The 25061-nt window shown below is 38.4% G+C and overlaps 1 protein-coding gene across 2 annotated transcripts in view; it reads left to right on the top strand.

The window, feature by feature from the left end:
* The window catches only part of NCALD (neurocalcin delta), a 446165-nt gene that overhangs the window by 212806 nt on the left and 208298 nt on the right, over positions 1–25061 (top strand). For both annotated transcript variants that reach the window (XR_002734415.3, XM_023225658.1), the window contains exon 3: positions 2479–2528. The gene's annotated coding sequence lies outside the window, so the exon portion shown is untranslated. The remainder of the gene's footprint in view (positions 1–2478; positions 2529–25061) is intronic.

Genomic DNA, 25061 nt, shown 5'->3' with positions numbered 1-25061 from the left:
TTTCATGAAGAGGTGTTGGATTTTATCAAAAACTTTTTGTGTTTATCAAGATGATCATATGGTTTTTGCTTTTAATTATGTTTATGTGGTGAATCAAATTTATTGATTTGCATATGTTGAACAAACCTTGCACCCTAGGAATGAAGGCTACTTGATCATGGTGAATTAACTTTTTGCTATTGGATTTAGTTTGCTAGTATTTTGTTGAGAATTTTTGCTTCTGTGTTTATCAGAGGTATTAGCCGGTAGTTTTCTTTTTTTGTTGTTGTGTCTTTGCCCGGTTTTGGTATCAGAGTGATGCTGGCTTTGTAGAATGAGTTAGGGAGGAGTTCTTTCTCCTCGACTATTTGGAATAGTTTCAATAAAATTGGTACCAGCTCTTCTTTGTACATCTGGTCGAATTTGGCTGTGAATCCTTCTAGTCCTGAGGTTTTTTTGATTAACAGGGTTTGTTTTAAATTACTGCTTCAAGTTCAGAACTTGATGTTGGTCTGTTAAGGGTTTCAATTTCCTTCTAATCAGCCTTAGGAGGTTGTGTGTTTCCAGGAATTTACTCATTTTCTCTAAATTTTCTAGTTTGTATGCATAGAATTGTTCATAATAGTTTCTGAGGATCTTTTGTATTTCTGTGGGATTCATTGCAATATCACCTTTGTCATTTGTGACCGTGCTTATTTGTATCTTCTCTTTTTTTCTTCATTAATCTAGCTAATTGTCTATCAATCTTGTTTATCCTTTCAAAGAACCAACTTTTAGTTTTGTTGCTTCTTCATATGAATTTTTGGGTCTCAACTTTGTTCATTTCTGCTCTGATTTTATGTATTTTCTTCTGCTAGCTTTGGGGTTACTTTGCTCTTGTTTTTCTAGATCCTCTAGGTTTAATGTTAGACTGCTAATTTGAGATCTTTTTAAATTTTTGAGGTAGGCATTTAGTGCTATAACTTTCCTCTGCTTTTGCAGCATCCCAGTGATATTGGTATGTTGTATCTGTGCTTTCATTTATTTCAAAGAATTTCTTGATTTCTGCCTTAATTTTATTGTTTACTGAAAGCCACTCAGAAGCAAGTTGTTTAATTTTCTTGTAATTTTGCAATTTTGAGAGATCTTGGAGTTTATTTCTATTTTTATTGCACTATAGTCTGAGAGTATGGTTGGTATGATTTTGATATTTTTGAATTTATTGACACTTGCTTTACAGTTGAGCATGTGGTTAATCTTAGAGTATGTTTCATATGCAGGTGAGAAGAATATATATTCTATACTTGATGGATGGAGTATTCTGTAGATATCTGTTAGTTCTTATTGGTCAAGTGTCAAATTTAATTCCAGAAATTCTTTATTAGTTTTCCGCCTTGATGATTTGTCAATGGGGTATTAAAGCTCCCTACTATTATTGTGTGACTGTGTGAGTCTTTTTGTAGGTCTAGAAGTACTTGTTTTATGAATCTGGGTGCTCTGATGTTGGGAGCATATATATTTAGGATAGTTAAGTCTTCTTGTTTAATTGAACTTTTTATTATTATGTAATGCCCTTCTTTGTCCTTTTTCACTGTTGTTGGTTTAAAATCTGTTTTATCTGATAAAAGAACAGCAACTCCTGCTTTTTGTTTTGTTTTGTTTTCTGTTTGCATGGTAGATCTTTCTCTAACCCTTTACTTTGAGCCTATGGGTCTCTTGAAGACAGCAGACAATTGGGCCTCATTCTTTTATCCAACTTGCCATTCTGTGCCTTTTAAGTGCAAGCATTTAAACCATTTGCATTCAAGTAATAGTGATATGTAAGGTTTTGATCCTGTCATAAGTTGTTAGCTGGTTGCTTTGTAGTTTCTATTTTGTAGTTGTTTTATAGAGTCTGTGGGCTATGTACTTAACAGTGCTTTTGTGGTAGCAAGTATCATTCTTTTGTTTCCATGTTTAGAACTCCCTTAAGGATCTCTCATAAGGCTGATCTAGTGGTAATGAATTCCCTTAGCACTTGCTTGTCTGGAAAATATTTTGTTTAAATATTTTATTTAATATTTTATTTAAATATTTTATTTATTTAACCTTCCTTTATGAAGCTTAATTTGGTGGGATAATTCTTTTTTGGATATCCCTAAACTTTGATATATCTAGAAGGCAGCTCATCTGGTGCTTGCTCTGAACTGAAAACGGAGGCCCACATTCTTGAGTATTCCTTCACTTAACTCTCATATCCTCTTCCAAGGAGTTATAAATATTAACAGGAAGTCCATTCCAGGTTCCCCATTGTTTCAGTCTCTGCTTTCTTTTCTCAGGGAGTCCATTTTGCTGAACCTCACATCCACCCCAACCTGCACTCTCTTTTCCAAAACACATTATTAACAAGTAATAAACCATGTCATGGGACATCGGTCTCCCAGTGTTCTGCCATTAAAATAGGTGGGATAATGACCTCAGGACAAAGATCTCTTAAAGATATTTGCATTCACCATTATTGTTTTGCATGTTTTCTTTCAGATTATCTCAACTTTGGTCTCCTGGGACCACTCATTGGTGACAGTCAGAAAGTAAGTGTACATTTAAAATTTTCTTCTTAGCTATAAATAGAAATCTCAGTTTTGTTCAGTGGTTTTCACAAGAGACTATTCTGTTCAAATGTTTTATCAAGAATAGTAGCATAATGAATGGGAGTTTCATATATATAAAAGATACTAAAGACCCTTTAAAAAATGTATGGAAATGATAAATAAATAGAAACAAAGTAAATAAGGTGCTGCCTGCCTATCACCTTTGAATATTACTTATAGCATAATAAAGTATATTTGCAGCCACTGAGTGGAGTAGTTTTTACATAACATCTTCATCGCAGGCAGCTGCCAGAGTCTCCTCAAGGGGCACATTACAATAGCCTCCTCCTTCATGTTAAATTGGGTCATATTCCAAGAGGTATCTCAAATGGCATTAAGCACCAATTAACAGATATCAGATAGTCTGTCACCTAGTGGGAACATAACAGATTTGTATTAGAGAATGAACGTGTGGGTGAATTAATTCATCAATTTGTGTGACAGCTCTGCAAAGTCCTCACCACTGCGAGGCAATGTAGGAGTTAGCTCCAAATCTAACTCCAATGTGGTTAGCTCCAAATCTGGATCCAGATACTTGAGTTCAGTTTCGGCTCTGTCGGTTACTATCTGGGTGACTATGGAACATATCCAGATGTCTCTGTTTCTTGGTTTTTTCGTCCACAAAATGGGACTAATACCACCTATCTTGTTGTTAGGAGGTTATTACAAGGATTAAATGAGTTAATATTTTCAAAGTGCTTAAAACAGTGCCTGGCACATGGTAATCACTGCAAAAATGTTTGTCAAATACGTTAAAATAAATTAAGAATGTAGGGACATTCCAAGATTCCATATTTAGAGATTGAAAAACTCGTTTGGTCTGGAAGCAAACAATACATACCTATTTCCCATACCTTGGTTTCTAATACTATTTTCCGATGAAATGAACCAGGGTTCCTTGGAGAAATGGCTGATTTAAGACTGTGACAGAAAATATAGAAGATGAGCCTGGAGCATCTTGTAGTGCTATAAAGTAAAGGAGTGCACAAAATAAAAATCCACAATGATGATTGTATGTGAAAAGAATACAGGACCCAATCGAAAGTACTTTCAATGTCCAAAGATGGAAAATTCAAGCAAAGAAAGTTAGAATTAGGATATCACTTAAAGTACAAAATACATATCTATACTGATGTAAATACATGATTGAATAAATAAATGAAGATAATGTGGAAGAATTCCAAATAATGTATGTAAGATACTCTGCCTTTCAGGGGGTAAAGCATAACCCTCCCTGGGGGCTGCACAGAATGACTTTCTTTCAAAGAGTATAGTAAAGAAAGGGAGGGGGAAAAGTAACTTCACAATGGAGAAACCCGAGCAAACGCTATCTCAAGCCAGATGATGAAGGTTAACATCAGCAGTGGCAGGTCACACTGGTAGTAGGTACCCTTGACATGGTGTGATGAGAAGAGCACTTTGCCTTAGTGATCTTCCTCTCCAAAATACTTGATCTAAGTCTAATCATGAGAAAAGCATAAGACAAATTCTAATAGAGTGACATGCTACAAAATATCTGACCAGTACCCCTCAAAGCTGTGAAGGTCATCAGAAACAACTGAAGTCTGAGAGATAGTCACAATCAAGAGAAGCCTAAGGAGAGATGATGACTCAATATAATGTGGGATCCTGGACCAAAAACAGGACATTAGGTAAAAACTAAGAAAGTTTGACTGAAGTATGGAGTTTAGTTAGCAATAATGTATCAACATTGGTTCATTAAATGTGATAAATGTACCATGCTAACGTAAGATGTTAATATTTGGGAAAACTGAGTATGGGGTATACAAGAACTTTCTGTATTATCTTTATAATTCTGTAAATCTAAAACTGTTTGAAAATAAAACATTTATTTTAAAAAACAGTTAAGTAGGCCAGGCACAGTGGCTCACGCCTGTAATCCCAGCACTTTGGGAGGCCGAGGCAGGTGGATCACGTGAGGTTGGGAGTTCGAGACCAGCCTGACCAACATGGAGAAGCCCCATCTCTACTAAAAATACAAAATTAGCTGGGCATGGTGGCGCATGCCTGTAATTCCAGTTACTCAGGAGGCTAAGGCAGGAGAATTGCTTGAATCCAGGAGGCGGAGGTTGTGGTGAACTGAGATCACACCATTGCACTCCAGCTTGGGCAACAAGAGCGAAACTCTGTCTCAAAACAAAACAAAACAAAACAGTTAAGTAGACACACCAAAACCAAAACCAACAAAAATGAAAACAAACAAAAAAACTGGTTTAGGGGTATACCTTCCAATTTTTAAGTACCAAAATAAAGTATTTTGATATTTTGAAAAATGTTGAATCCAATTCATTTGTGTTTCAAGACTCACTGATGGAGAATGATATTCTGCATTCAAGTTTTGAATTGAATAAAGGTATACACACGTATAAAGCATTCTGCTATATTTCTGTTATCCTCAACAGCAGGAAGAAAGTAATAATTGGCAAAACAGAGCTTGTTTTCAAGAATGGCTGTTATTTGAGTGCAAAGTGGATTATGACATGTGTTGGTTGTATATTGCTACATAACAAATTGCCACAAATATAGTGACGTAAAACAATGTGTATTTGTTGTGCTCCATCTTCTTGGATCAGGAGTCTAAGTACAGCTTGGGCCTCTGCTTAGGGTCTTGGAAAGGTGTCATCAAGGTCTTGACTGTGCTGTGTTCTTGTCTGGAGCTTGGGTTTTTTTCTTCTAAGCTCACGTAGCTGTTGGCAGAATCCAGCTGAGATTGTAGGACTGAGGTTCCCACTTTATTTCTGGCAGTCACCTGGGTCACTCTCATGTCCTAGGAATCGCCCACAGCTTCTTCCCACTTGGCATCTCACAGGCTTGTCACAACATGACAGCTTATGCCTTCAGCCTCTGCAGGAGAAGGAACTCCCATTGCAGCCTGCTAAGACATCAAGGCAGTGAAATATTCAATGAAAGCATTGACTATGGCGTATTCCATTTGCTAAAAAGCAAGTCACAGGTTGTGCCTCCACTCTGTGGGAGGGGATTACATAAGACATGACTCAGTGGGGATCACCTGAGGGTGTGTCCACTACAGTATGAGAGTTACAAAACAGATGCATGCGGCTGGGCGTTGGAATTCCACCACAGGTGAGCAAACTAAAGGAGAGGCAAATCAGAAATGCTTGCTTCTTGCTTTCAAGCAAACTATAGCTCGAGGTAAATAAATAGATTTCACCTCTTCTCCCCAACAGAGTTGTTAAAAAATACTTCTAAATACTTCTCAAAGTTATCAAGTGAGAATTAGGATTATCTGAAGATGAAGGAGTCGGAGAAAAAGATTTGGAGACAGCTCATAAATACATCATCATTTCCCTGACTAATACTTTCTCTTTTTTAGTGAGGAAATTTGCACAAAAATATGTTCTCAACTCCATAGCAACAATGTCTATGCACCTTAATAACTCATTTTATGAAAGTTCAAATAACATGATCTCATTTTCAACTTTTCATGACTTAATTTTTTTATTTTTGAGACTGTTTAGTTTTTTTAATGCTTATATTTTTAAATTCTGCCTGCCAATAATTAATACAATGATACTGTTTAGTTTTTTTAATATTTTACATGATGTTTGTAAATTGCATATTTTAAATGTATTCAATAATTATTTTCACTAGTTTCTTTCTTTTTTTGAGACGGAATCTCGCTCTGTTGCCCAGGCTGGAGTGCAGTGGCACGATCTCGGCTCATTGCAAGCTCTGCCTCCCGAGTTCACACCATTCTCCTGCCTCAGCCTCCCGTGTAGCTGGCACTACAGGCGCCCGCCACCGCACCTGGCTAATTTTTTGTATTTTTTAGTAGAGACAGGGTTTCACCGTTTTAGCCAGGATGGTCTCGATCTCCTGACCTCGTGATCCGCCCGCCTCGGCCTCCCAAAGTGCTGGTATTACAGGTGTGAGCCACCGTGCCCAGCCCTACTAGTTTCTTTTTATGAGTTCTGAATCCTTTTCTTATAAAATATGAATTACAAAAATACTGGCATGGCCATTTGGCTCCAGCATTGTAATCACCACCCAGATTTTTAGGACCTCAAAAATATTTATTTTTCCTGATTGTTCTTTAGAACACTAAACTGTCTCAGAAATCCTTCTATTTAGGTATCTGAAGTGCAAGTGTCTGCTTGCATCTGGAAATAAAGCACAAGAACCCTTATTAGACCTTGTGTCTAATTGTGGGTTTGGATCATGTCATCCCTGTGTCTATGAATATCCAGAGAGGTTACTACAAACCTCTTAGGGGACGGAGGCAGAAACCTTTGCTATTTTGTCTCAGATATGCAGCCACCATGAAGAAAGCAGGTAACCTGTGGAAACGCAGCCAAGATGAAATGAAAAGGAAATATATATTCAATCATTTAATTAATAAACTCACAAGAGGGGCTAGGTGCCATGGCTCATACCTGTAATCCCAGCACTTTGGGAGGCCGAGGTGGCGGATCACTTGTGGTCAGGAATTCGAGACCAGCCTGGCCAACATGGCAAAACCCCGTCTCTACTGAAAATACAAAAATTAGCCAGGCATGGTGGCGTATGCCTGTAGTCCCAGGTACTAGGGAGCCTGAAGTTGAAGGATCACTTGAACCTAGGAGGCAGAGGTTGCAGTGAGCCGAGATCGTGCCATTGTACTCCAACCTGGGCGACAGAGTCAGACTCTCTCTCAAAAAAATAAAACAGAAAAAAAAAAAATTCACAAGAGGAAGGATTTCTTGTGGCCTCCTTCTCCCCTTCTCTCTTTTTTTTTTTTTTTTCAAGTCTCTACATGCCTGTATTTTTCTTTTTTCTACTCGTTCACAATAAGCCTGAGGTTGTAGCTATTGGTTCCTCTTATGCCAAGGGGTACAAAGGATTGTTATTCAGCATTGTGAGAACATGATCACCTGTAGCTATTGGTAAAATAACTCATTTAGCACATAAAGGTCAGAGCTTACCTGCTTCCTTCTTTCCTCCCTGGGGTTGTTTTCTTTGTATGAATTAAATAAAGGGGTCTTTTTTGAAAATAGGAAGTAGATTAGAGTAAATAGAAGTAACCTTTCCTGTTTGTGAAGGAGGCATTCAGTGAAAGCTCAGAGCAAGTGCATTTATCTTTAGTTGGAAGGTCACAGAGCGAAATGATTCTTGATCAGGGCTAAATTCATGGAAAGTCTTAGGATTTCTCAAGGTCATTGGCCTGTAGTGGTCATCAAAGCTCTTTCTCATGGTTTTAACTGAGCTTCACCAGGGATTTAGGTTTGCTTAGTGGTTTTATCAGGTATATTTGCCATGTATCTTAATATATAAATCTGGTACACGCACCTTTTACCAAAATTCTGGGTCTATTTATTATGTGAATAGAACAACCACTAGATCTTTTTGTCAAAAGAGCTGGGTTTATTTTGAAGTAATGCATTTTATAAATAGTATCTTTGTACATTATATCTGTCTTTCCATTTTGTTTCTAGACCATCCTAGCATCCTTTCTGTATTACAGTGATTAAATCCACATTGGACTTCCTTGTTAGGGAGTGCCTAGGTAGCACGTGGCTGTGGCAATCTGGGAAGACAGACATTCACCAACTCATTTGTTATTTCTCTTTATTTGGTGCTATTCTTGGGGCCCTGTGTCCCCGAAATTACCTCCTCTCATTCTGAGCTCTCCTTTCCTGGGATTTCCTATTACATATGTATTCTGTATTTGGTCATCCCTGTCTTATTTCCCCATTGTTTGCTATTGATACTTTTTCTCGCCAGACACTGTAAGCTCTTGGAGGGCAAGGTCCTGCCTTCTTGTCTTTTATGCCATCACAGTACTTGGTGACCTCAGCACTCGATGCCCACCTGCCACCATCCCTCATACCTCCTCCTCTCACATCGGATCAAAACACTGTTTCCTCAAGTCAAGTAAAAACTTACATACCTTCCATTTGCCCTGCCCTGTGCTCAGGGCCACAGAGGTGGGGCCAGCCAAGCAAAACTTCCACACCTGTCCTAGAACCTCCCATCCTCTTCTCAGGACCACTTTTCCCATCTCAGAGGCCCTAGGCTCCTTTCTGGGCATTTCTCCTGTGTCTCATTCTCTGACATCTTTATTCTCACTGACGTCTCAGTATAGGATTGCCCCATCCTAGGGCAATCATGTTCTCAGAGAGTGATCCTGAAGACTAGAAAGACTTCAGGCCCAAAATAATGCCCTCCCAATGGTGAAATTCTAGGCACCATGATAGGCAATGGTGGAGACATGATTAACCCATCCTTGTCCAGCCTCCCTTAAATCACATCACATAGGTAGATGCATACTTTGCTTGCTATGGGTCTACCCTGTCTAGGAACTATTAAAAGACAGAAATGTCGATCTCTGTTCTTAAGATGTAAATAACCTAGCAGGGGCATTACACTAAACATGCCTATAGAGAAAGATGAATGTACTGTTTAAGAGGTGTTCTAATCACATAATCCTGGGTTCTTGCCTCAGTTTCTCTATACTAGCTGTTTAACCTTGGGCAAGTTTCTGAAAATTTCAGAGGCTCATTTTCTTTATCAGTAACACTGGGATAACAAAGCCTGTTCTGAGGTGGTTATGAAAATTCAATGAGATAATTATATGAGATAGTATATGAGATAATTATATGCAATTCTTGGTACATAGTAAGTAGCATGACACTTGTGCCATCAATAAGCTTGAGCAAGGCAGTGTGGAAGTCAGGCTGAGAACAGGAGTATGGAGCAAGGCAGTGATGAAGGTGCAGGAGGCTGGAGGGCTTCACAGGAGGACATTTCTTTGGTTCATGGGAAGCACTGAGTGTTGTCCAGTATCTGTGCCTGCACAGGGTGGATACTTCATCCTTTGATCAGTTCTTGGAAGCAACCTGCTGAGGAGTGCTGAAAAGTATGAGTGGAACCTGTCAAAAGACAAAATGACAATAAATTTAGTTGAAAAATTGAATTGGCTTTTATTTGTGATTTTTAGACTCAGGCACCATCTCATTCTATAAAATAGAATGGGTGCTCTGATGGGCTCAACAGGAGGGGGCTTATAGGCAGTAAAAGGCTGAAGAAAGCAGAAACAGGGAACAAAAAGCAGACCAGTCATTTCAAAGACCACCTTGAAAAAGATCACTTTCCTTATAGAGTTAAAACAGAGGAGACTTCTTTATTATGCTGGCTCAGGTAAACTGGGCCTCTTCTGATTGGTTGCTATGAATCTCTTGATTTTTGGAAAACTGGCCCATTTCAAAGTTCAGTTTGATGATGTGGCACTTAGCACAAGTGACTCCATTTTGATTTGGTGTGGTCTGTTGGGGCCTAGTGCAGGAGCCTAATCCAAAATAATGACCTTCTTTAAATTTTTGTTTAATAAACCCATGCACATTATCACTCTCCAGCTCGAGGGATAAAGGTAGCTTCCTTCCTTATTGTAGCTGTTTATTTCTAAGTCTGTCTCCTCCGTTGGACTATGTGGTCCTCCAAGCAGGGATCTGACAGTTCATTCCTGTTATCTTCAGGTCATGAGTATGAGCACATCCTCAGTGCTTAATAATTGGTAGAATTATTGAAAGGGTAGAAGATGCAGGAGTTTTATTGCATGAAATCTTCTAACAACACCAGTGATCATATGATGCATTTACTAAGACTTAGTACAAGGATGTGAACATATTTTTACTGCAGGCAAGAACATGGTTCCGTGAAATGAAAGATGGAAATATTGTGGTTTGTGGTTCTCCAAAACAACATTGTTTGTGGGGTCAGAGGAAGAAAAAAATATGTGACTTAGGAAAGTTGCAACAGTCTTGAAAATGCTGGGTTTGCTGCTTGTTGAGAAAAAAACCAAACAACACCCTCCCCTCAAAACTCCCAAACACATAAAACTGGAAGAAGAGCCTGTGTAAAATCAAGCCGGATGCCAAAAGGGACGGGTTGGCAGATTGGAATGGATCATTGCGAATTCCTGCAGCCACCTGGCATGTGATTTAACACTTCTCTGAGCTTTTGTTTTTCCATGCTATTCGGGGCTGAATTTATTCCTATCTTATTGTCCTTGTCAAAAGCAACGATTTCTTAAAAGGCTGTATATTTTCTTTCCATTCTTGTTTACACCTTGCTGTCCTGCTGTTTACAAGATTGGTCTCTCACACTCTGCCTGGGGTGTTTTCTGTTCTTGTGTAGTTAAAATTGCCAGAGGAGTTTTTTGAGCTGCTCTATTTTAAAGAATGGGGGAGCCCTGCTGCCTTGTGGAATCCCAACATGGCATGGCATCTCCCCAATAAAAGAGGCCCATAGCTATTATGAACTTGTGACCAACTGTGAAACTTTGAACATTCAAGTATCTTAAATGCTTGAAAGTGCCTGCTGTGCATCTTGTTACAGAGATATAATACCAGACGTGCTTCTCACATGGGCTGATGACTCCTTGGAAGTTGCCTGGAGAAGCATGAAATGTAATTTCTTTCCAAAGTGGAGCACTTGCCATCTTCTCCCTAGCACTGGGTTGGAAATAATGTTGTATTGCCTCCTGTCCTGTCCCCTCTGCGGGCTGTAGTAATTAAATGAAATGATGGATACAAAGTCCTTTAGCATGGTGCTTCTAGGCACTTAGTAGGAGTTAAATAAAATATACTAAGTGCCACTAGGCACTTAGTAGGAATTTTAAAAATTATTTAATAAAATATTTAATAAAATAATACAATTTATTAAATTATTTAATAAAATAAAATAATAAAATTTAATAAAACTCATATTTTATTGTCTCTCTTTAACATATTATGTCTCTCTGTAACGTATCCTTTAAGAAGTGGCTCTAGAGAGTATGGCACAAGAGTTTCTACATGTTTCAAATTTACCTGCATATGGAGTGGATCCTAATAAGTGAAAATGGCATCAAAGTAGCCAAGAGGAAAGATCTAGTAAAAGGTAACATTAAACAGCTGCCTATAATTCTCCTAAATGGGCATAGATGTTGATGATGATGATGAGGTTGTTGCAGGGCTGATACTAGAGAGGGTGAGTAGGACATTTACTTTTGTGCAAAATTAGAAGGTGCCAAAAACTCCATAATCAAAATAAATAGCACTTAGCGCAATGTTTTTAAAAAATTGAATGCAAAGCATCCATGATGGACAAAAGATCAATGTTTTAAATAAAGATAGGATCAATAATCGTGCTGTGCAGAGTCACATTGGAACCCAGGGCAAAAGAAGAAATCAGTAATAGCGATCCTGTCTTAATTTAAAATGTTGATATTTTATTCATCATGAATGTCTTCATTTATTTTGATTTTCTTTAAAACATTGCATTAAAATGTTACTTATGCAGATTTATGCTTTTGTGGCACCACCTTAAATCTTGCACCTAAAAGCGGACTGCTCACCTATCTGGCCTCTTCATGCCCTTGCCCTGGGGTGATGTCCACTAGGCAAGGAGGAAAGTCCCAAAGCGGCCTTCAAATATCCACTCCTTATTTTCTCTTGACCAACTCTGTAGTCCTGAGTTTAGTTTAACTATAATCTCATGAAAAGTCTACACCAACTGAAATTCTGATGTTTTTCCCAATCAAGTGACTGCAATGAAAGGTATAGTTTGGAGGGAGAACTAAGTAAATCATTCATCAGAAGCTTGGTTTAGGCTGGGGTCAGCAAACAGTGGCTGGCATCCTGGCTGGTTGCTTTGCAGGTAAAGTTTTATAGGCACACAGGCCCACTCATTTGTTTTTGTGTCAACCATGGCCATTTCTGTGCTTCAATGGCAGAGTTGAGTCATTGCAACCAGAGACCGTATGGTATGCAAAGCCAAAAATATTTACCATGTGGCCTATTGCAGAAAGAGGTTGCAGGCTTCTGATTTAGGTTATTAAAGCACCCAGGTGTTCTTGGATCAGAATGTGGTTTTGGCAGTGATTTAGAACTTCCAGTTGTTTAGAGATTATATATCAGAAAATTCAAGGATATTTACAAAGAATTATCTGTAAGAAGTGAGGGAAATGGGGGAAGGATTAGAGTTCAAAAAGTAAATTGAGAGAAGCAGCAGGTGTGGTCTGTGTCTGTCTCTGCCCTGTGGAGTTCCATCAGGGCCCAGCTGTGATTTGACATCATAGAGATATTAGATACTTACATGAACTTGACATCACCCATAATTGATGGTAAGCAAACAATGAGTTTGTGAAAAACTGCCTTCATTTGCATAAATGAATCACATAAATGATTCATGGATTTAATTACTTCATTCTGTTAATGTGGTCAATTTCAAATTGACTTACTTCACTAATTCAGCAAGCATTATGGAGCATCTATTTATGCAGAAACCGTATGAGTCTCCTTCAAAGTAGTCTGCATCTAAGTCTGAGTGTCAGCAAATAGAGATAGGGAGGCCCTGGAATCATATTCTGATGCTCCCTGAATTTGGGGTGCATAGAGGAGACCACAGGGAGAGAAGAAGAGAAAAAAGGCTCATTGAAGGTTCTGGATCCTGGCTAGGGAGTTTCAACTTTAACCAGTAGCCAGTCAGAAGATTCCTTGATCAAGGAAGTGGCATGGCCACATCTGCACTTTAATTAGGATGTTAATTGAGTGGTGGTGCGTGGAGGGGTAGAGGGTGGTTATAAGTAGAAGTTGGGGGACTAGTCAGAAGGCAATGTAAACAGTGTGGGATGGTTTGTAGACTTACAGAAATGACAGAGACCTCAAGTCAGTGGCATCCATGGAAATGGAAGGAAAGATACATCTGAGAGAATGTTGGTTAGGGTAAAACCAATAAGTGCTCAGCCACTTGCTGAGGTCGGCCTCCTGAATTTGGAGTTGAAGTGATTGGGAGGCTGGAGAAGGGAAGAAATAAAGAGTCCAGATAGAAAAGCAAGTGGAGGAGTCAAAAAATACCCCCGGGGAAAAGAGAAGAGACGAGAAGAGAGAGAGAGAGAGAGAAAGAGAGAAGTGGAGAGGAGAGAGATCGGTGCTAGAGATAAAGATTGGGGAATTATCTGAGAAAAGATAATTGTAGAAGCCATGGGCATAGAAAACATCAACAAGGGAAGAAGTTAGAGAATGGAGACGAGCTCTGAAGAAACAACTATGGTAGGATTGTCAGATTAAAAACTAGGGAGCTCAGTTAGCATTAACACTGAATTTCAGATCAACAAAGAATAAAGTTCTAGTGTAAGAATGTTCCATGCAATATAAAAATTATTCATTATTGATCTGAAATTTAAATTTAATTGGGCTTTCTATGTCTTTTTTTTGCTAAATGTGGTGACCTTTAACTGTGGGGATTACTCTTATTCATGGAATGAGCAAAACAGGAGGAAACTGGAAGAGTCTAGGAATGGACAGATAGGTCGCAGGAGCACCAGGATGTTGCACTATCACACAATCAAAGGGCAGAGTGGGTTTCAGAAGGGTAGAACAGAAAGCTCAAAGCTGTTGCGTTTGGCAACCTGGGAATCAGTAGGGACCTTGCAGGAAGCAGAGAGAGGTCTGGCTGCAATAGGTTGAGTAAATATAGGAAGAATGATGAAAATAATCAGTTAGATCCTTCTTTTGGGATGCATGATGGAGAAGAGGAGAGAGATAGAATTGTAAAGGGTAATAAAATAGAAGGAAGGCTTGCAGAATCACAGAGGCCAAGGCTGTTTTCCAGCTTTGGGGAAGGAGCCCAGAGAGGTGTTATCCTGAAGATGTAAGAAGGCTGGTGGTGAAGGGATGGAGTGAGATGTGGATGATGCTGGAGGGGAGAGCAGGATATAAACGGAGGGATTAACCTTTCCATGAAGGATGCTCCCTCTTCGTTGGAGTCATGAAGGAAGGAAGGGGGGAGATGGGAAAAGATGTGGTGATTTCGAAAGTAGGGAAGGAAGGCCTTTTGTTTCTTTTTGCTGTCAGACTGTGCTAGAGAGTGCATGATATGAAGGAGGGATTAGGGGAGCGGAGGGGGGTGGAAACTCAGGCTCAAAATACTCCTTTGCTGATTGCACAGGATAGATATGATGAGCAGCTCAAAGGTGCTTATAATTCATCCAACTGGGAGCAATTTATTTCCCTCATTTTGTGTCTTCTTCCAGCTCCAGAGATCCCCATCGATTCACAGCATAGCTGAATTACTCACCAGGGAAGGGAAAATAACAGAAACAGAATTGAACAGGCTTACTGTCCTTCATTTTATTCAGCCAGGAGACCCTGGCCTTAAAAGGATCAAGGCCATTTTATGCTCATCCCTAGTCCTACAGGAGCGCAACAGTGGGCATTTTGGGGAATGTGTGGGATTCCTAGTCTGGAGTCTGTGTCTGCAGATTGTGTCATGTGGGGTTAATGGCTCTGCCATGTCACACCCAGCATACAAGGGACTCACAGATATACAGGAGACACACAGTAACCCCAGTCACCCTTCTGTCTTTTAGAAGCTGAGATCAAAAGGCAGCCAGGCTATCATGCAAATGGGAGAGGATGAGACTGAGGAACAAAACAGCCTGCAATCTCTTAGCCACTTTTCCTCTCTGCTGGTAAGAGCAAGGATACTTTTGTGGCACAGGGAGGAGTCATTTGCAGAGCTAAGGAAGCCTGGGGAGGCTGAGAGAGAGGTGTTTCAGGGAGGAGGTGGAGGAGTGCTGTCTACCCAGGGAAAGTCTTCAGTAGCTCCATCTCCAGAGAACAGCAACATTTCCAACTTCTCTACAGTCCTCATTCTCTCCCTCGCTCTCGCCCCAACACAAAAGCACAAATGAAATTCCTAAACATAGCCTGGGTGTGATGGCTCACTCCTGTAATTCCAGCACGTTGAGAGGCCGAGGTGGGTGGATCACGAGATCAAGACATCGAGACCATCGTGGCCAACATGGTGAAACCCCGTCTCTACTAAAAATACAAAAATTAGCTGGGCGTGGTGGCATATGCTTGTAGTCCCAGCTACGCGGGAGGCTGAGGCAGGAGAATCACTTGAACCCGAGAGGCAGAGGTTGCAGTGAGCCGAGATCATGCCACTGCACTCCAGCCTGGTGACAGAATGAGACTCCATTGAAAAAAAAAAATTCCTAAAAGTAAACCACTGCGGTGTAGTTATTTTTAGTATTTGCTGTTAGTATTTACCAAGCCTTTCAGTGTTGATTTGTCTGCCCACTCATTTCTTTTCCTGCCTCCACGTGCTGGGCTTGGGATGGAAGGAGCACACGTAAGAAGAGCTGGTGACCTCACAGAAATATGTCCTGGAGAGTAGAGGCTGTAGGCCTTTAAAATCGATCTTCTCCACCCCTGCCTTGCAGAGAAGAAAGAAAGGTCTTCACCCTGTTAGCCTTGGAGAGCAACGCAGTTGTTGGTGAAAGTGAAACCATTAGAATGCCTAGGCGGTGTGTAGTTAGGTTCAGGGCCCCGGTCGAAGAGCTGGGTCAGGGAATCCACACATGTGCACAATGTCATAACGCAAGCAAAAATGGGTCAGAGGCCAGGTAAGCAAGCAGAAAGCAGAAATTAGGAGGAAGCACATGCTGGGGGAGAGAAAAGTATAAAAAGCCATGGAATCAGTCAGAGATTTGAGGGAGCTGAAGGTTGAGACTAAGATGAGTAGGGCTGTCTTTGAAAAGGCCAGAGGAGGAAAGCTCTGCAGCACTCTGATAAGCTACGGCCTAATGCTGCAATACTGCTTGTTCCTGCCTCGGCTGTGGGTCCAGTCACCTGGAGGCAGCCTTGCCCAGAGCAGCCACATTGCTCTGTAGGGGAGCTCTAGGGCATGTTCTAACAAAGGACTGTTGAAAGGAGCAGGACCAGTCCAAATATGAGTCACAATAGCCTGCGTGGTTACTGGACCCCTGGCCAACCCATGAATGTATTCATTTCTTAGGAAACGGAAAGAAGTTGTTTCCTTTTACCACTTCAAAATACATATTGGCTTCCTTTTTGTATTCTTTTCTTACTTCACTATTTTTTCCAATTTCTAGGAAAATGTAATGAATGAAGTAAAAAAAAAAAAAAAAAAAAAAACCCTCAATGGATGGGCTAACATGAGAATGGAGTGAGTGGACAGAGGAAAGAATTGGTGAGCTTGTAAATAGAATAGTAGAAATTACCTTATCTTAGCAATAGATCAAATAGGCTGAAGAAAAAAATGGCAGGGATCTATGGGAATATAAAAATTACCTAACGTGTGTCATCAAGAGAAGATAATAGGGTGGGTACAGTGGCTCACGCCTGTAAGCCCAGCACTTTGAGAGGCTGAGGTGGGTGGATCACTTGAGGTCAGGAGTTCGAGACCAGCCTGGCCAATATGGTGATACCCCCATGTCTACTAAAAATACAAAACTTAGCTGGGTGTGATGGTGCATGCTGGTAATCCCAGCTACTCGGGAGGCTGAGGCAGGAGAATCACTTGAACCTAGGAGGCTGAGGTTGCAGTGAGCCGAGATCGCGCCATTGCACTCCACCCTGGGCAACAAGTGTGAGACTCCATCTCAAACAAAAAAAAAAAAAAAAAGAAGAGATAAGAATAATACAAAGAATAAAAATGAGGTAAGTGCAATAAACTTTCCTTCTCCTCTTAAGTTTTCTAAATTTTATTTCCTGGTTAAAGCAAAAGATAACACTATCTGATGTAGTTCTTGATGCACATAGATAAATATTTAAGAAAATCATTTTGTAAATAAGGAAGGGTAAAGGAATGTAAAGGGAGGTAAGAATTCTACCAATAGACTCTGGTAAGTTGTATATATTTATTGTAATAAGGAGAGCAAGCATTGAAAAAGCAAGACAAAGAGATATACCTAAAAACACTATAGATAAATAAAAATGGAATTCTTAAAAAGTCCTAAATACCCACAATAAGTCTAGAAAATAAAAATGAAGGAAAAAAAGTAGAGAACAAACAGGACGAACAGGAAACAACAAAAATGGTAGATATTAGCCCAAGTATATCAATAATTACATTAACTATAAGTGGCCAAAATACACAAATGAAAGACGATTGACATAATGGATTAAAAGAAAAACCAACTATATGCTGTTTATAGGAAATTGCTGTCAGATATAACAATATAGGAGGATAAAAATTACAGAATGAAAAAATCTTTTAATGAAATCTTTTAATGTAAATATTAATTTTTTAAAAAGCAGGAATAGCTATGTTAATGTTAAAGAAGACTTTAGAGAAAAGAAAATTACCAAGGACAGAGAGGGACATTATATAAAGATAAAAGGGCCAATTTATCAGAAAGACATAGCAAACATACATATTTTGCATGCAAACCCTAAATATATACCCAAAAATGTGAGCTGCAAAATATGTGAAACAAAACTGATAGAATAGAGAAAAGAAATAGGCAAATTCATAATGAGAGTTAAAAACCTCAACACACCTCTCTCAATAACTGATAGAACAACTGGACAGAAAATCAGCAAACATAGAGAAGACCATAACATTATCAACCAACTAGATCAAATTTACATTTATACAATCCACCCAACAACAGAAGAATTGACTAACAAAATGTATACCAAAATATGCCATAAACCATAAAACAAACCTCAACAAATTTAAAAGAATTGAAATTATACAAAGTGTATTCTCTGGCTATAATCAAATCAAGCTAGATATCCCTAGCAGAAAGATGGCAGGAAAATCTCCAAACAGTTGGAAATAAACAACAAACTTTCAAATAGAATCTGTAGATCAAAAAGGAAGTTTCAAAGAAATAAAAAAATACATTAAAGTGAATGAAAATGAAAATACAACATCAAAATTCACGTGACTCAGCTAAAGCAGTTCTGAGAGGAAAATTTATAGCACTAATACAATACTTACATTTGAAAAGAGGAAGGTCTCAAATTGATAATCTGAGCTCCTATCTGAAGAAACTGGGTTTTTAAGAAACTAGAAAAAGGAAAAGCCAAATAAACCCAAAGTAAGCATAAGAAAGGATATAATAAAGATAAAAGCAGAAATTAATAAAACTACAAGGAGAAAAACAATAAAGAAAATAAACAAAAAGCTAGTTCTTTGAAAAGAAAATTGATAAACCTTCAGCAACACTGACAAAGAAAAAAGAAAGAAGACATATATTGCCAGTATCTGGAATTAAAAAGGGGACATCACTACAGACCTGCAGACATCAAAGAGAATAATAAGGACATTCTACAAATAACTACACATTTAAGTTTGACAACTTATATGAAATGAAGCAATTTTCCAGAAAGCACAAACTACCACAATTCATACAATATAAAATAGATAATTTTGATAGTCTTGTAACTGAGGAAATTGAATTAGTGATTTAGAAACTCCCAAAACAGAAAGTTCCAGGTCCAGATGGTTTCTCTAGAAAATTTCATAAAACATTTATAAAATAATTAATACCAATTCTCTACAACCTCTTCTAGAAAATAAAAGATGAGGAAATATTTCCCAATTCATTTTATGAAACTGATATTATTTTGATACCAAAACCAGAAAAATCACAATAAAAGAAAAATAAAGACTAACTACTCTTGTAAAGATAGATGTGAGAATCCTAAAAATACTGGTAAATAGTGTTCAGTAATATATAAATGTAATTATATGCCATAACAAAGGGTGGTTTATTCTAGGAATAGAAGAATGGTTCAATATTTGAAAATCCTCAATGTGATTCACTATATAAACAGTCTAAAGAAAAAAATCACAATCATAATAATTGATGTACAGAAACCCATTTGACAAAATTAAACAATATTCATGGCAAAAACTCTCAGAGAAATAAAAATAGAAGAAATCTCCCTCAAATTGATAAAGAGTGTCTATGAAAAACCTATAGCTAACATTGTATTTAATAGTAAAAGACTGAATTCTTTCTCCATAAGATCAGGTAAGGATGACTGCTCTCACCACTCCGATTCAATATAGTACTGAAAGTTCGACATCGTGCAATAAAGTAAGAAGAGCAAATAAAAGCAAAACAAATCAGAAAGGAAGAAATAAAACCATTCATATTTGCAGGCGACATGATTGTCTACTAGAAAAATTCAATTTAGTCTATAAAGAAAAAACCTCCTAGAACTAATAAATGAATTTAGTTGGGTTGCAGGATGTAAGATAAACATATCAAAATCAATTGTACTTTTATATACTATCAATGTACACATGAATATCAAAATTAATTATACAATGTCATTTACAATCTCTCAAAAATATATGGACTACATATGTGTATATCTAACGAAACATTTATGGGATTTATATGCTGAAAACTACAAAATGCCAATAGAAGCAATCAAAAAGTATCTAAATAGTAGAGAAGTGTGGATTGGATTTGTGTTTGTGGATTGGAAGAGTCAACTTAGTAAAGATGTCAATTCTCCCCAAAATGATATTCAGATTCAGGTTTAATGAAATTCTTATAAAAATCCCAACAAGCATTTTGGAGACATATACAAGATTATTCTAAAATTTATATGAAAAGCAACTAGAATGTCTAAAATAATTTCAAAAAAGAAAAATAAAGTAGGAGAAATCACTGAACCTAATTTCAAAATTAGTATAGCTACCGTAGTCAAGACTGTGTGGAATTAGCAAAAAGATTGATACATAGGACAGAACAGAGAACCTGAAAATAGTCACATATATGACACCCCAAATCTTAAAAAGCAACCCAAAATGGATCATACACTTAAAATAAAACATAAAACTAGAAAACTTGTAAAAGAAAACATACCAGAAAATCTTAAATCCCTATGGACTGTTGAAGAGTTCCTGAACATGATATCGACAGCATGATCTATAAAAGAAAAAAAAATCAACAAATTGGACTTCATCCAAATTTAAAATGTTTGTTCTATGAAGAACTCTGTTAGAAGGATGAAAAGACAAGCTATAGACTAAGAGAAAATATTTGCAAAACACATACCTAGATTAGACTAAAGAACTCCAAACTCAACAACTTTTTACAAAAACAAAAATCCAATGAGGGAATGGGCAAAAAGAGATATCTTATTGTAAACAATATTTAGATGGCAAATAAGCTCATGAAAAGATGTTCAGCATCCCTAGCTACTGGGAAAATGCAAATGAATGCCATGATGAGACAGCACCACACACCTATTAGAACAGCTAAAATAAAAATAGTGATAATGCCTGTATTAGTCTGTTCTCACACTGCTAATAAAGACATACCCAAGACTGGGCAATTTATAAAGGAAAGAGGTTTAATTGATTCACAGTTCAGCATGACTGGGGAGGCTTCAGGAAACTTACAATCATGGTGGAAGGGGAAGCAAAAAAAATGTCCTTCTTCAAATGGTGGCATCGAGGAGAAGAATGTGTGCTCAGCGAAAGGTGAAGCCCCTGATAAAACCATCATATCTTGTGAGAACTCATTCATTATCATGAGAACTGGTTGGGGGAACCTCCCCTGTGATTCGATTATTTCCACCTGGTCTCTCCTACGACGTGTGGAAATTACGGGAACTACAATTCTAGTTGAGATTTGGGGTAGGACACAGTCAAACCATATCAATGTCAAATGCTGGTGAGGATGCAAAAAAATGGAATCACCATACAATGCTGGAGGATAAAATGCTAGAGTCACTCTGGAAAATAGTTTGGTGGTTTCTTTAAAACTAAACATACATTTACTATGTGACCCAGAATCACTCTCCTGGACACTTATTCCAGATAAATGAAAATTTATCTCCTCAAAGTCTGTACATAATTGTTCCTAGCAGCTTTATTTTTAATAGCCCAACACTGGAAACAAACAAAATGTCCTACAATAGGTGAGTGGTTAAGCAGACTGTAGTACTGTCATACTATGGAATACTACTCAGCAATGAAAGGGAACAAACACCACTGATACATGCAACAACTTAGATGAATTTAAAGGACATTATGCTGAGTGAAAAAAAAAAAAAACAATATCCAAAGATCACATACTATATGATTCTATTTATTAATATTATAGGAATGACAAAATTATAAAGATGGAGAACAGATTAGTGATTGTCAAAGATGAGGAATGGGGGCCCAAGGGGTGAGTATAACTGTAAAATGGTAGTAGGATGGAGTTCTGTGTGGTGATGGAACACTTCTGTATCTTGATTATAGTGATGATAACATGGATGTACATGTATGATAAAATAATATGGAACTGTAAAAAAAAAATTCCATATGGGTTTGCCTCAGCACAAATATTGTTTGTTCTTGGTATTCTTGGGCTTATTTATATGTGAAAAAGATACCATTTCTATGTGGTTGGCTGTTACTTGCTTTCTTTCATTCATTATGTTTCTAAGGTGTACCCAAGCTATTGCATGCTGCTGTGGTTTATCGATATTCCATGTTATCTAATATTCCATTTAATGACTATCACTTAAGTTATTTCCTTGTTCTCCTGTTGATGGACATTTGTGTTAAATCTAGCTTTTTGCTGTTTCAAAAAAGACATGTTTGTACATGTCTTCTGGGAAAGTGTGCAAAAGTTTCTCTGGATGTCTCAGTCTGTCTGTACTGCTATAACTAAATACCTGAGACTGGGTAATTTATAACTAATAGAAATTTATCTCTCACCATTTTGGAGGCTGGGAAGTCCAGGATCAAGGTTCAGGAAGTTTGGTGTCTCATGAAGCCTAGTTTCTGCTTCCAAGAGTGTTGCCGCCTCAGGAGGGGATACATGCTGTGTCCTCAAATGGTGGAAGGGCAGAAGGGAAGGAGGGCACTCCCTTCAACCTGGAGCCCTTTTATAAGTGTGCTAATCCCATTTGTGAGGGTGGAGCCCTCATGACTTAATCACCACCCCCCAGGCCATATCTCTCAATACTGTTGCATTGGGGATTAAGTTTTAATATAAATTTTGGAGGGGACATTGTCATTCAAACCATAGCACTAGAGAATGTACACAGGAGTGATTTGCTCAGATGGAGGGTGTGAGAGCATTCAACTTCATAAGACAAGGTTAAATTGTTCCAAGTGGTTATATCAATTTCTACCCCCCACTATCAGTTTAATTTGCATTTTCTTAATTAAAGATGAGGTTGCTCATCTTTTCCTACATCCATTCACCATTCATGTTTTTCTCTTCTGTGATGTGCCTGTCAGATCTGCTGCTCATTCTTTTTCTATTGTGTTGTATTTTTATGACTGATGTATAACATTTCTTTATATGCCCTGAATACTGGTCTTTTGTTCATTTCAAGTGTTGCAAACTTGTCTCACATATTGGCTTGTGTTTTTGCTTTCTTCATTGTACCTTTGGATGAATGCAAGCTCTTCATATTATGGTTGCGAATTTATCAACTTTGCCTTCCTTTTATGGTTAACACTTTTATGCCTTAAGAACTTCTCTCCCATTTTAAGATCAGAAAGATGTTTCCCTATATTTTCTTCTAAAAGTTTAAACCTTTTGCTTTTTACAACTAAATCTTTAATTCCTCTGGAATTACTCTTTGGGTATGGTTCCTCCTTTACTTTTGGCTCAGTTATTCCACACTTAATGAGAACCCTGTTATCTTGTAATAGCCGAGTGGATGAGAAAATCAAGGAAGAAAACCCTCATCCACAACAAGACATGGGAAGCTGGCTAATTCTTCCTTAGGTAGCCTTGAAATAAATTTTGGTAAAATGACCTAGCTTTTCTTTGCTGTAGCCAAGGCATTCTTGCTTTAGAACTTTTGCAAATGTTTGAGTGCCTCATGTTAAAAAGTAAAACAAAAAGCAATGAATCCCCTGTCACCATTTGAGCTATGTCTCAGATCATTTAAATAAGCTATTTGTTGGGGGAGAAAAAAAGCATACATTTAAAATGCCTGTTTGTATAGCATTCAGAGTATGGGTTCTGCTTTTGAAGAGGTAATGCAATTTATTAGAAATATCACTGGACAGGGAGTCGAAAGACTTGTGTTTAAGCCTTGATCTGTCATCACCTGGTTGAGAAACCTCTTTGTATCAGTTAGGATTATGTGCAGTGGCCTGTAACAAGGATCCTTCTACAGTGGCTTAACCAAATAGGATTTGCTTTTTCTCATATAACAGCCTGGAAGCAGGCAAGCCAGGCCCAGTGCAGTGGCTCCTTCTTTCAGTTTAGGCTTCATTCACAGCATGTGGCTTTTGTTTTCATGCTTGTGACTTCATGACTGCAAGAGATAGCTCTTCCTCCAGCTTTGCATCAGAGTTGCAGGCATGATGAAGAGGAAGGGCAAAGAACAAAAAGTGAATGCCAGTGTCCTTTGAAAGCACTTTTCCAGGATCCCTACCTAGTGACTTCGGCTTGTTTGCATCTCCAGAACCAAAATTGTACCACCTGGCCACCATTCTTAGCTGAATCTTAACACAGCAAATTCCTGCCCTGGACAAAATCAAGATTCTGTAAGGGAAAAGGGTAGACTTGTGATTGGATAGGCAACTGGCAGTGTCTGCCCCACTGTCTAAGCTTCTAGTGGGCATGCCTGCCCACTGCTGACAGGGTTGTTTTCATGGCAAAATAGAAGATCAACTGTAAGAGTGCTTCATACACTGTAAAACGCACTTAATCAACAGAGTGGAAATATTCTGAACTATTTTCTCAGAGAGCAAATCCAATGTTGATAGAAAGTTCAGGTTGGGTGTGGTGGTTCATGCCTGTAATCTCAGCGCTTTGAGATACTGAGGTGGTAGGATCACTTGAGGCCAGGAGTTTGAGACCAGCCTGGGCAACATAGCGAGCCTTCATCTGTATTAAAAAAAAAAAGTTAGCCAGGCATGTTGGGGCATCCCTGTAGTCCCAGCTATTCTGGGGGCTGAGGCAGGAGGATTGCTTGAGCCTAGAAGTTTGAGGTTACACCGAGCTATTATTGCTCTACTGCACTCCCATCTGGGTGACAGAGTGAAACTCTGTCTCCCTAACTCCGCAAAAAAAAAAAAAAAAAAAATCCAACAAAATATATAGCCTTGGGTCATCAATATCTATTGAACTTCCACTCATTCTCTTTCGGACATCTGCAGATAAGCTGAATACTAGGGTTTTTATACAAACACATCCTCAAATATCAGTCTTCAGATTATTGTGAAGCACTGTTGTGGTGGACATTTGCTGATGCCCTTCCCACTTTCCCTTTCCTTTAAGTACCCCCAATGTCTCTCTATGTGATGTTTGTTTGGATTGACCCTACTCTTACCACCAGGAATAAGCCTTGACTAGTTTAAGACATTTGACATATGAGACCCCAAAATACAGTGGCCGATTCAGCAACGGGCCATCAGAATGACCTCAGAACTTTCATTGGGACTGCCATGACACTGACATTATCCTCTTGGATGATAGATATGTGATCTTGAACTGCTACAACCATTTTTATTGCACCAGAAGGGGAGCAGCCTGAGGGTGAAGCCAATTCACAAAGAACACCTGTACCAAGAGAATTGTCTAGAATCGAATGATACAATAAACTGGTGGTTTCCCAAAACCAATCTTACGTCTGGGATTTTCCCCAGCTCAATGAACCAAATATTTCCTTATTTTGTTATTTATTTGTATAAGTTGAGTTTGAGCTGGGTTTTCTGTTACTTGTAACCACA

This window comes from Piliocolobus tephrosceles, chromosome 7 (genome assembly GCF_002776525.5).
Source record: "Piliocolobus tephrosceles isolate RC106 chromosome 7, ASM277652v3, whole genome shotgun sequence".
Lineage (NCBI taxonomy): Eukaryota > Metazoa > Chordata > Mammalia > Primates > Cercopithecidae > Piliocolobus > Piliocolobus tephrosceles.
This window is presented reverse-complemented; position numbering and strand designations above follow the sequence as displayed.